Source organism: Coturnix japonica, chromosome W (genome assembly GCF_054131305.1).
Source record: "Coturnix japonica strain WE chromosome W, WE-NBRP24, whole genome shotgun sequence".
NCBI lineage: Eukaryota > Metazoa > Chordata > Aves > Galliformes > Phasianidae > Coturnix > Coturnix japonica.
The window spans coordinates 35,426-44,836 of record NC_140701.1 but is presented as its reverse complement, the minus strand read 5'-3'; the positions used below and the strand labels follow the sequence as shown (position 1 = coordinate 44,836).

At 39.0% G+C, this 9,411-nt stretch overlaps 1 pseudogene across 1 annotated transcript; it reads left to right on the top strand.

Annotated features, from left to right (window-relative positions):
• The first annotated feature begins 6,603 nt into the window (after positions 1–6,603).
• Positions 6,604–8,973, top strand: LOC146754206 (uncharacterized; annotated as a pseudogene). Its single transcript, XR_014938973.1, has one exon. The product of XR_014938973.1 is annotated as an uncharacterized LOC146754206 (transcript).
• Positions 8,974–9,411: the final 438 nt, after the last annotated feature.

Here is a 9,411-nt window from a genome sequence, read left to right as displayed (position 1 = left end):
GATGTAAATATTTATTCGGGAAACACTGTGTCATATTTGGCTACAAACGATAATTTTGTAGAGAAATCGATTTCTTTTGGTGATGAAAACCACCTTTATGTTTAGAAAATGCTGTTTGTAGAGATGAAAAGCATTATTTTGGTAAGAAAACCATATTTTTGCAAGGGTAAAGAGTGATACCTAGATGAGACCCTTTTATTTCTGGTATAAGTATTTATATTCCTGTGAAATTTTTCTAAAATCTGTCAGAAAAGGATATATCTGTTGGAAATGTCCTTATTTTGTAGAGGAGAAAAGGTATTTCTGTTAGTAATGTCCTCAATTTGTAGAAGAGAAAAGGTATTCTGGAAACAATGTGTCATATTTTGCTACAAAGCTTCATTTTGTAGAGAAAATGTCTTCTTTTGGGGATGAAAACCAGTATTTCTGGGAAACAACGCTATTTTAAAGGGATAAAAAGCATTATTTTGGTGAGAAAACCATGTTTTTGCAAGGATAAAGAATGATTCTTAGGAGAGAACTTTTTATTTCTGGGATAGGTACTGATATTTGTGTGACATTCTTCTAAAATTTGTCAGAAATCGATATTTCTGTTGGAAATGTCCTTATTTTGAAGAGGGAAAGAGGTATTCCAATAACAGTGTTTCATATGTTGCTACAAGGGACCATTTGTAGAGAAAACGATTTCTATTGGGGATGAAAACCACTTTTTTGGGTAGAAAATGCTACTTGTAATGATGAAAAGCTTTGTATTGGTAAGAAAATGAATTTTTTTGCAAGATTCAAGAGTGACACCTAAGAGAGAACACATTTTTTTCTGGTGTAAGTATTGATATTAGTGTGAAATACATCGGAAATTTGTCTGAAATGGATAATTCTTATGTTAATGTCATTATTTTGTAGGGGAAGACAGATACTCTGGAATCAATGAGTATAATTTCTTACAGAGCATCATTTTAAAGAGAATGTGTCTTCTTTTTGGGGATGAAAACCAGTAATTTAGAGAGAAATTGCTATTTGTAGGGATGAAAAGCATTAGTTTTGGAAGAAAACCATAGTTTTGCAAGGATGAAGTGTGATGCCTAAGACCGTACTTTTCATTTCAGGGATAAGTATCGATATTCACGTGGCCTACTTCTAAAATTGGTCAGAAATCGATATTTCTGTTGGATATGTCATTCTTTTTTAGATGTAAAGATTTATTCTGGAAACAATGTGTCATATTTGGCTACAAACGATAATTTTGTAGAGAAATCGATTTCTTTTGGTGGTGAAAACCACGTTTATGTTTAGAAAATGCTGTTTGTAGAGATGAAAAGCATTATTTTGGTAAGAAAACCATATTTTTGCAAGTGTAATGAGTGATACCTAAGAGAGACCTTTTTATTTCTGGTATAAGTATTGATATTCCTTTGAAATTTTTCTAAAATCTGTTAGAAAAGGATATATCTGTTGTAAATGTCCTTATTTTGTAGAGGAGAAAAAGTATTTCTGTTAGTAATGTCCTCAATTTGTAGAAGAGAAAAGGTATTCTGGAAACAATGTGTCATATTTTGCTACAAAGCTTCATTTTGTAGAGAAAATGTCTTCTTTTCGGGATGAAAACCAGTATTTCTGGGAAACAACGCTATTTGAAAGGGATTAAAAGCATTATTTTGGTGAGAAAAGCATGTTTTTGCAAGGATAAAGAATGATTCTTAGGAGAGAACTTTTTATTTCTGGGATAGGTACTGATATTTGTGTGACATTCTTCTAAAATTTGTCAGAAATCGATATTTCTGTTGGAAATGTCCTTATTTTGAAGAGGGAAAGAGGTATTCCAATAACAGTGTTTCATATGTTGCTACAAGGGGCCATTTGTAGAGAAAACGATTTCTATTGGGGATGAAAACCACTTTTTTGGGTAGAAAATGCTACTTGTAATGATGAAAAGCTTTGTATTGGTAAGAAAAAGAATTTTTGGCAATATTCAAGAGTGATACCTAAGAGAGAACACATTTTTTTTCTGGTGTACGTATTTATATTAGTGTGAAATACATCGGAAATTTGTCTGAAATGGATAATTCTTATGTTAATGTCATTATTTTGTAGGGGAAGACAGATACTCTGGAATCAATGAGTCATAATTTGTTACAAAGCATCATTTTAAAGAGAATGTGTCTTCTTTTGGGGTTGAAAACCAGTAATTTGGGGAGAAATTGCTATTTGTAGGGATGAAAAGCATTAGTTTTGGAAGAAAACCATAGTTTTGCAAGGATGAAGTGTGATGCCTTAGAGCGTACTTTTCATTTCTGGGATAAGTATCGATATTCACGTGGCCTACTTCTAAAATTGGTCAGAAATCGATATTTCTGTTGGATATGTCATTGTTTTTTAGATGAAAAGAGTTATTCTGGAAACAATGTGTCATATTTGGCTACAAACGATAATTTTGTAGAGAAATCGATTTCTTTTGGTGATGAAAACCACCTTTATGTTTAGAAAATGCTGTTTGTAGAGATGAAAAACATTATTTTGGTAAGAAAACCATATTTTTGCAAGGGTAAAGAGTGATACCTAAGAGAGACCTTTTTATTTCTGGTATAAGTATTGATATTCCTGTGAAATTTTTCTAAAATCTGTCAGAAAAGGATATATCTGTTGGAAATGTCCTTATTTTGTAGAGGAGAAAAGGTATTTCTGTTAGTAATGTCCTCAATTTGTAGAAGAGAAAAGGTATTCTGGAAGTAGTATCTAGGTAAAACAAAGAACAAAATACTACTGAAAGCAATAAGAAATATGTTATCCCAGAACTCATGCATTTTTCCTGTTGTCTGATGTAAGGCTGCCAATCGTGACCTTACCAGACTTTGTCCTTCCTGCTGCACACTCATTCACTGAGATCCCTTCCAGAGCTGTTGGGTGCTAGAGCACCACTGATATTTTCAGAATTTTCTGTTCCTAGTTGAAAAATATAAAATATATTTGCTACTGATGAAAACCATTGCTTGATTTCACAAGCCCATACATGCTAGTAGTTATTAATTCTTTATGTCAAAGTTGCAGTTTTTACAGGTTATTATAATTCTAGCATGGCCACCATAGAATTAACTTCCGTAGCCTCTGGCTTTAATTCAGACTTGAAAAGGATTAATGTGAAGGAAAATTCTACCAGATATATCACTCTATTTAGCTTTCCCATCTACTGATGCATCCTAAGAAGCAAGAAATAATAAACCAGACTGGAGCTGATGAGACTAAGTATCATATAGGAAATCTCCTGCTTTATGTGAAAGGATGTGCTGACCAGTTTGGGAAGCTCTTTAAAATATGATTATTAGGGGCTTAAAGTTTCAGAACAATATTTAATATTACTTACGTTATAATTCACTGGAAAATTATTTCCTTCCGGACTCTTCACTCTCATTTTATTTTCAGTGAATTAATACAATATTTTAGGAAGAAATTCTACCAGGATTAACTTTTCTGGTCTTGCATGTAGTAATACTAAAAATTTCATTTGTAGCTACAAGAGTGTGTGAAAATTAGACTGTACAAGCTTGTACAGTCTGTACAGCTTACTAACAGTTGTTGTACAGCTGCTAGCTGTCAAGCACCTTCATTCCTCTTTCAATGTTGTATTTTCCCAAATTTTAATTATCTGCTTGGATAATGTATACTGTACTCCCCCATCTGTTTTTCTCAGAAAGCAAAATGCAGCTTCAGTATGCGTTTGCACTATAAGCTAACCGTCATTGTTGCTTACTGCAAACAGGGGGCAGCCTTAGGTGTACAGCACAGCAGCAGCATTTCCTACTTAATAGGAAAGAACGTTCGAATGTTATGTAGTTTGAATGTAGAGACACCACTGCAAGATTTTAGTAGACTTCATAAATCTAAACTACCCTCCACGCCACAGAGTTGCACGGTATATATAGTCTTAAAATCTGTAAGGGTGAAAATAATTTTGTTCATAGCTATTAGGAGGGATGTAAGAGATAACTCTTAATATGTGTCTTCTTACATCCATTCATGTTCAATCTCATTTTTACTCTTCAGATAATTAATTCATTTTGCGTTGTGAGTGCAAGAGTTCTTCTGTATAGCCACAGGCTAGATAGTGTAAAAGAAATACAGGAATTGCCATCCTATGTAACAAGGAAAACCAAACAAAAAGTGTTCTGAGAAGATGATTAGGCTCTCTCAATAAAGCCCAGCAGTCAATAACATCCTTTCCTGTCTTCCCTCCTGCACAGGATAAATATCAAATTATTACATGACAGGACACATCAAATTTATTTCATACAAGATTGATTTGACTTGAAGAAGCAACATGACAGACGTATGCACCTAAGAATTTAGGTGAGGAAATTTGAGAAGAGGTGAGGAAACTGATATGATAACATACTTTGATGGTACCACAGAGTTTCTTACAATGTAAGCCAGAGTGTTTTTTCTCTGTGAGTCCTTCAGAGTTTAATTTAATATTTTGATTTCCTGTGAGGCCTTTGGGTGGTGCTGTCATTGTTAACAAGCAAGCGAATGATAGTAAGAATGGTCAGACTATGAATGTTAGAATGCAAGGATTTGTTGAGTAGCTAGAGAACGTCAAATACAAAGAACTGAAGCATCTTGAAAAAAAAAAAATAACAAAAAGTGATATAGACAGAGATTTTCTTATTGTTCAATAAAGGGGATGTTTAATATTTCATGGGAGGTAGAAGCTAAGGGCTTAGATTGATGTTATTTAACATGTTGTCATTTGGAAGAGCTTAGCTACAATAAGTCTGTATCTCTTACAGCCTTCCTGCCTTGTTTTAGTTCAGTAGAGTATTTTACTCTGCCTTGCATTGTACTGATTGGCTAGTGCTGCACCAGCAGCTCTGGAAATTAGCCGTGTCTGGATTGTGTAGGTCCAATATTCATCAGGAGATAATAGATTCTCTGCTCTGAAGGCTGCAAGAAAATTATTTGTGCCTGCCTTTAGTATGTAGAAACAAGTACTTCTACGTTTGTGAAATGAGAAAGCTAAGTTTATATTTTCTTTCTCATTGCAACATGTTGATATACTTAGGGGATGAGCATTATGCCTCAGAATGAACTCAGCTGCCCTGAGGAAGGGTGAAAATGTGGTTCACTGTGTATTATCATACGGGAAGCCTGCTGCTTTATGCCATTTCTTATCAAATGTACAGACCGAAAGCAAATACAACTGTGAGCAGCGTTGCCCCAGAAGTAAGTGTTATGGAGGAAATACAGTAATGTAAAACTGATTCATATTAGAACTGGCTAACAAGTTTCCAAAATGGATTTATGCATAAAAGCAGTTTTTAAGGTCCTTGAGATGTTTGAGGCACTTAAGAGTTTCTGCCTTGCCAACTCTGAGCTGAAGCTCAGAAGTAGGGGTGAGGGCCTTTAAAATAGGGAAGAGTCTTTAATGGGGGGGAGGGTTTTTAAATAAAGAGGGGTAAAATGTGGGGAGTCCTTAAATTGGGGGGGGCCTGTAAATGGGGAGTCAATGCCATAAAGGACCTGGAGGAGGCAGGTTGGGAAGGGTAGTCCTTAATTAAGAGGAGGTCCTTAAATGGGGGGGCGGTCCATTAAATGGGGGGGTAGTTCTTAAATTGAGGGGGAACCAGTAATGGGTGTGGGGGGGTTAAAATACGGGGGTTTTTTAAAAAGGGGGCGGGGCATTTAAATGGTAGGTTTCTTAAATGGAGGGGGACATTGAAATGGGGGGGAGTCTTTAAAATAGGAGGAGTCATTAAATTTGGGGGTGTAAGAAGTCATGCTTTTTGCAGTACTGTCTCAAAGTTTGCTGAAATGGACAAGTTCAGGCAAGTCCTGGCCAAGGTTCCAGGACTCCCTTTGTCTGAACTACACAGGAACCAAGGTTCGAGAAATCCCTTTGTTTAGGAGATGGACAAGTCCGGGAGCTACGAAAGGGAGATAAGATACTGATCAATGGCCCTTAAGTGGTCTTTTGTGTTGGCCTATCTCAAGGAAGATGGCCATCCCTGAGGACTAATGGCCCTTAAGTGGTCTTTCGTGTTGGCCCATCTCAAGGAAGATTGACATCTCTGAGGAAGTCACAAGACTCTGACCCGAGCCGTCCCGAAATCTCTGGAAGGCTGGAAAGAAGGATAAAAAGGGCACGGGCAAACCACGGTTTTGTGGGTATCTAGGTATCTGACCTCAGATTCCTCCACCGTTGTCCTACTGCTGCCTATTATCTCTTCTGGGATTGCTGCTCGAGACTCTGCTCCGAGGGACCTCGCTGCCCGAGACTCCACTTCCTGAGACCTCGCTACTCTGACCATCTTCTCTGCGTTTCATCGATCTGCGGCCTGCTACTTCGCTGCTGCTCTCCCTTACGCTTATTTTGCCCCGGACCAACGTTAACAACGTGCTATGGGACGCTGCTGCATCCAGGAGGTGACTATTCCCCGCTTTAACGTAATTCTTGCTCTTTTCTACCTTTTTCTATCACCTACTTTCCCTTCCCCATCACCCTAATTTTGTCATTCGTTGCTCTCCCTTCCCCATCCCCTCAGTTGTCTATAATTTCTAATAAACTGGTCGGATCAACATTTGAATGCTCTTCTTCTTAATCTCACGCCGGGCTTAACATATCAAAAGAACCTTTGCCTCACTCCTAAATTGGAGCGAGACATTTTTTATTGGCGTAGTCGGCAGGATACCCGTCGTGAGAGTGTTATCCTTCCAGTTTCTCTAAAACTTTTCTGTCAGTTTCTCCTGGAGTTGCAAGGAGCGATTGTTTTGATAACTTCATTTGACGTGTGCACCTCTCCAGGAAGACCGCTCCACATTCTGAAACTTTCTTCCTTACGTGTATACCTCTCGGGGACGAGTGAATTAATTTTGACTGTTTGCTTTTGTTTTACACGTGTGTGCCTCCCCGGGAAGACTATTTTGCATTGTGGTGGTTTTAAGTATCTTGTGACGTACCTTTGGTTTTAAAAGTTTTGTGTGTGCGCCTCTTGGGGAAGTGGTGTGTGCTTCTCCAAGAGGTTTATTGCTTTTGAGAAACTTAGAAGTTATTTCTAACTTTTGTTGCTTGAAGGTTGAAGTTTTTCGTTGTGGCTTGACAGGATAGCCAGGACCGATTGAGGTTTTTTTTACACTTTCTTTGGAAGTGTTGATTGAGCTGTTTGGTCTTTTGTGTAAAGGAGTGTTTTGAGCAGTTGTTGGTTTTGTTAAGTGTTTGCCTCTCTGAGGAGATAAGGAATCGCCTCCTCCCTCAGCGTAGATTTCGTTGCCTGTAGATTTTTGGTTGTGAGTAAAATTACATCTGATATGGAAGGTGAAAATATGTTGTTTGATATCCTTGAAAAGCACGCGTCTCGGCCATCGTCATCAGGGATGGACTGGGCACGTGAAAATTGGTATAATTTGCAGGCTGTTTCTGACCGCATTTGCGTTTTACAACATGGGGCTCGTACCCGAGCCGGGAAAGGCAAATCATTTATTTGTGCAGTACTCGGTGCTGCTTTAAAAGCAGCCGTGGAGTTCCGAGACCAGCAGTTTGAGGCGGAAAACCAGACTATACAGTCGTTACAAGAAACAGTTAAAGCAACCCAGGAACTTGTGAAAGCTTTGCAAAACCAAATTGGAAATCTAGAAGTACAATTGGAAAGAGAGAGACATAATTCGGCCTTGTTACAGATGGCTTTTAAGGAAATTTTAACATATAAAGATACTGGTGACACTGATATTCATGGTGCACCACAAGAAAAACTGTATCCTCAGGAAGAACTAAAAGAAGCAAAAGAAAATTTTGATAAGTTTGAAACTCCAATAGCCCCTCTGCGCCCTCTAATAAAAACAGAATATACCTTTGATAACGGAGAGGACCTGGATCCTCAAATGAATGTTAAAGAAATTCCCTTTTCTGCCACTGAATTAGCAAAACTGAAAAAAGATTTTAGCCGCTCTCCAAAGGAATCAGAAACAGAATATGTATGGAGAGTCAGCTTAACTGGTGGAGACCAAATAATGTTAACCGAAAAGGAGGCTGAGGGTTATTGGGGGCCAGGAGTATTTTTGACTACTGGTAATAACCGTGCTCCCTGGTCCCTAACACAGAGGGCTGCTTACTGGGCTGGTAGTCTCAACCCTTTAGAAAGGGGAGACCCTCTTGCCATTAATGGGACAGTTGACCAACTGGTTGAAAGTGTCCAAAAGGCCGCTTGCCTGCAAATAATGTATGACAGGAAATTGCAGCCACGGCACAAATCACCTATGATGATGCCCGTGGATCCTGAAAGGATGACTCTTTTAATTAGGGGGCTTCCAGAATCTCTGAAACCCATAGGTATACAGCTTCAAAGTAAAATACAGGCCATGTCCCAGGGAGAGAGAGCTCGAGCTGTTTTAGAAGGAGCTGGTACTTCAGGCTCTTTACATTCAGGTTATAAGGTATGGACATGGGGGGAGGTTGCCCAAGAATTGATTAATTATGGTAGGAAGTATGGACCGGTGGCTTCATCCACCAGCAGAATTGAGCCAAGGGGAGTAAGGCTCGCAGCAACCACCCTTGCTCTCAGGCCACCTAGCCCAAAATTTAATAGAATAGAAAAGGCTCTAGCCTCAGAAAGAACTGGTAGGTGAAACATTGATCATAAACGTCATGGACTATGGACTTTGGGCTGGAAAAGGGGTATTCCTCGAGAAATAATGAATGGACTAGCAACAGACAGGCTTGAAAGGCTGGTGACTGGTTGGCCAGCTAAACCTGAAAATCTGGTTCCTAGTGCTCCCCCTGCAGTAACAAAAGAATTACCTGAGCAGTCGGGAAACTGATTCCTTCACCCTCTTCAAGTGAGCGGGGGGGGTGAAGGATGGATGTTTGTTAGGAGGCTCACGACTAAAGGGAATGATTTGTTAATTACATGTGTTGTTGAACCTAGATTAGTTCCAGTAACGTTTCTGGTAGACACAGGAGCTCAAATCTCAGCTATTAAGAAGGAGGATGCTGATCGTGCTGGTGTAATTTTATCACGCAAAAAGATATTTGTCGCAGATGCCATGGGTGGTGTACATTCACAGACCATGGCCACAGTGAAGCTAAGGCTACCTGGAGAAGAGCAGTCCTGGGAAGTCCCTATGGTTGTGGGAACTCTCCCGCTTAACTTATTAGGACTAGATGTATTGAAGGGTAGAAGTTGGACAGATGATGAAGGGAGAGAGTGGATGTTTGGTATCCCCTCCCTAAATATTCGTTTACTACAGACAGCACCACCACTCCCTCCTTCCTATCTGACTTCAGTTAAACCTTACCCTTTACCTCTGGGAGCACGCACTGGTATTAGCCCAGTGCTGGCAGAACTAAAAGAACAAGGAATTGTGGTACCTACCCATTCACCGTTTAACTCTCCAGTATGGCCTGTCAGGAAACCAAATGGCAAATGG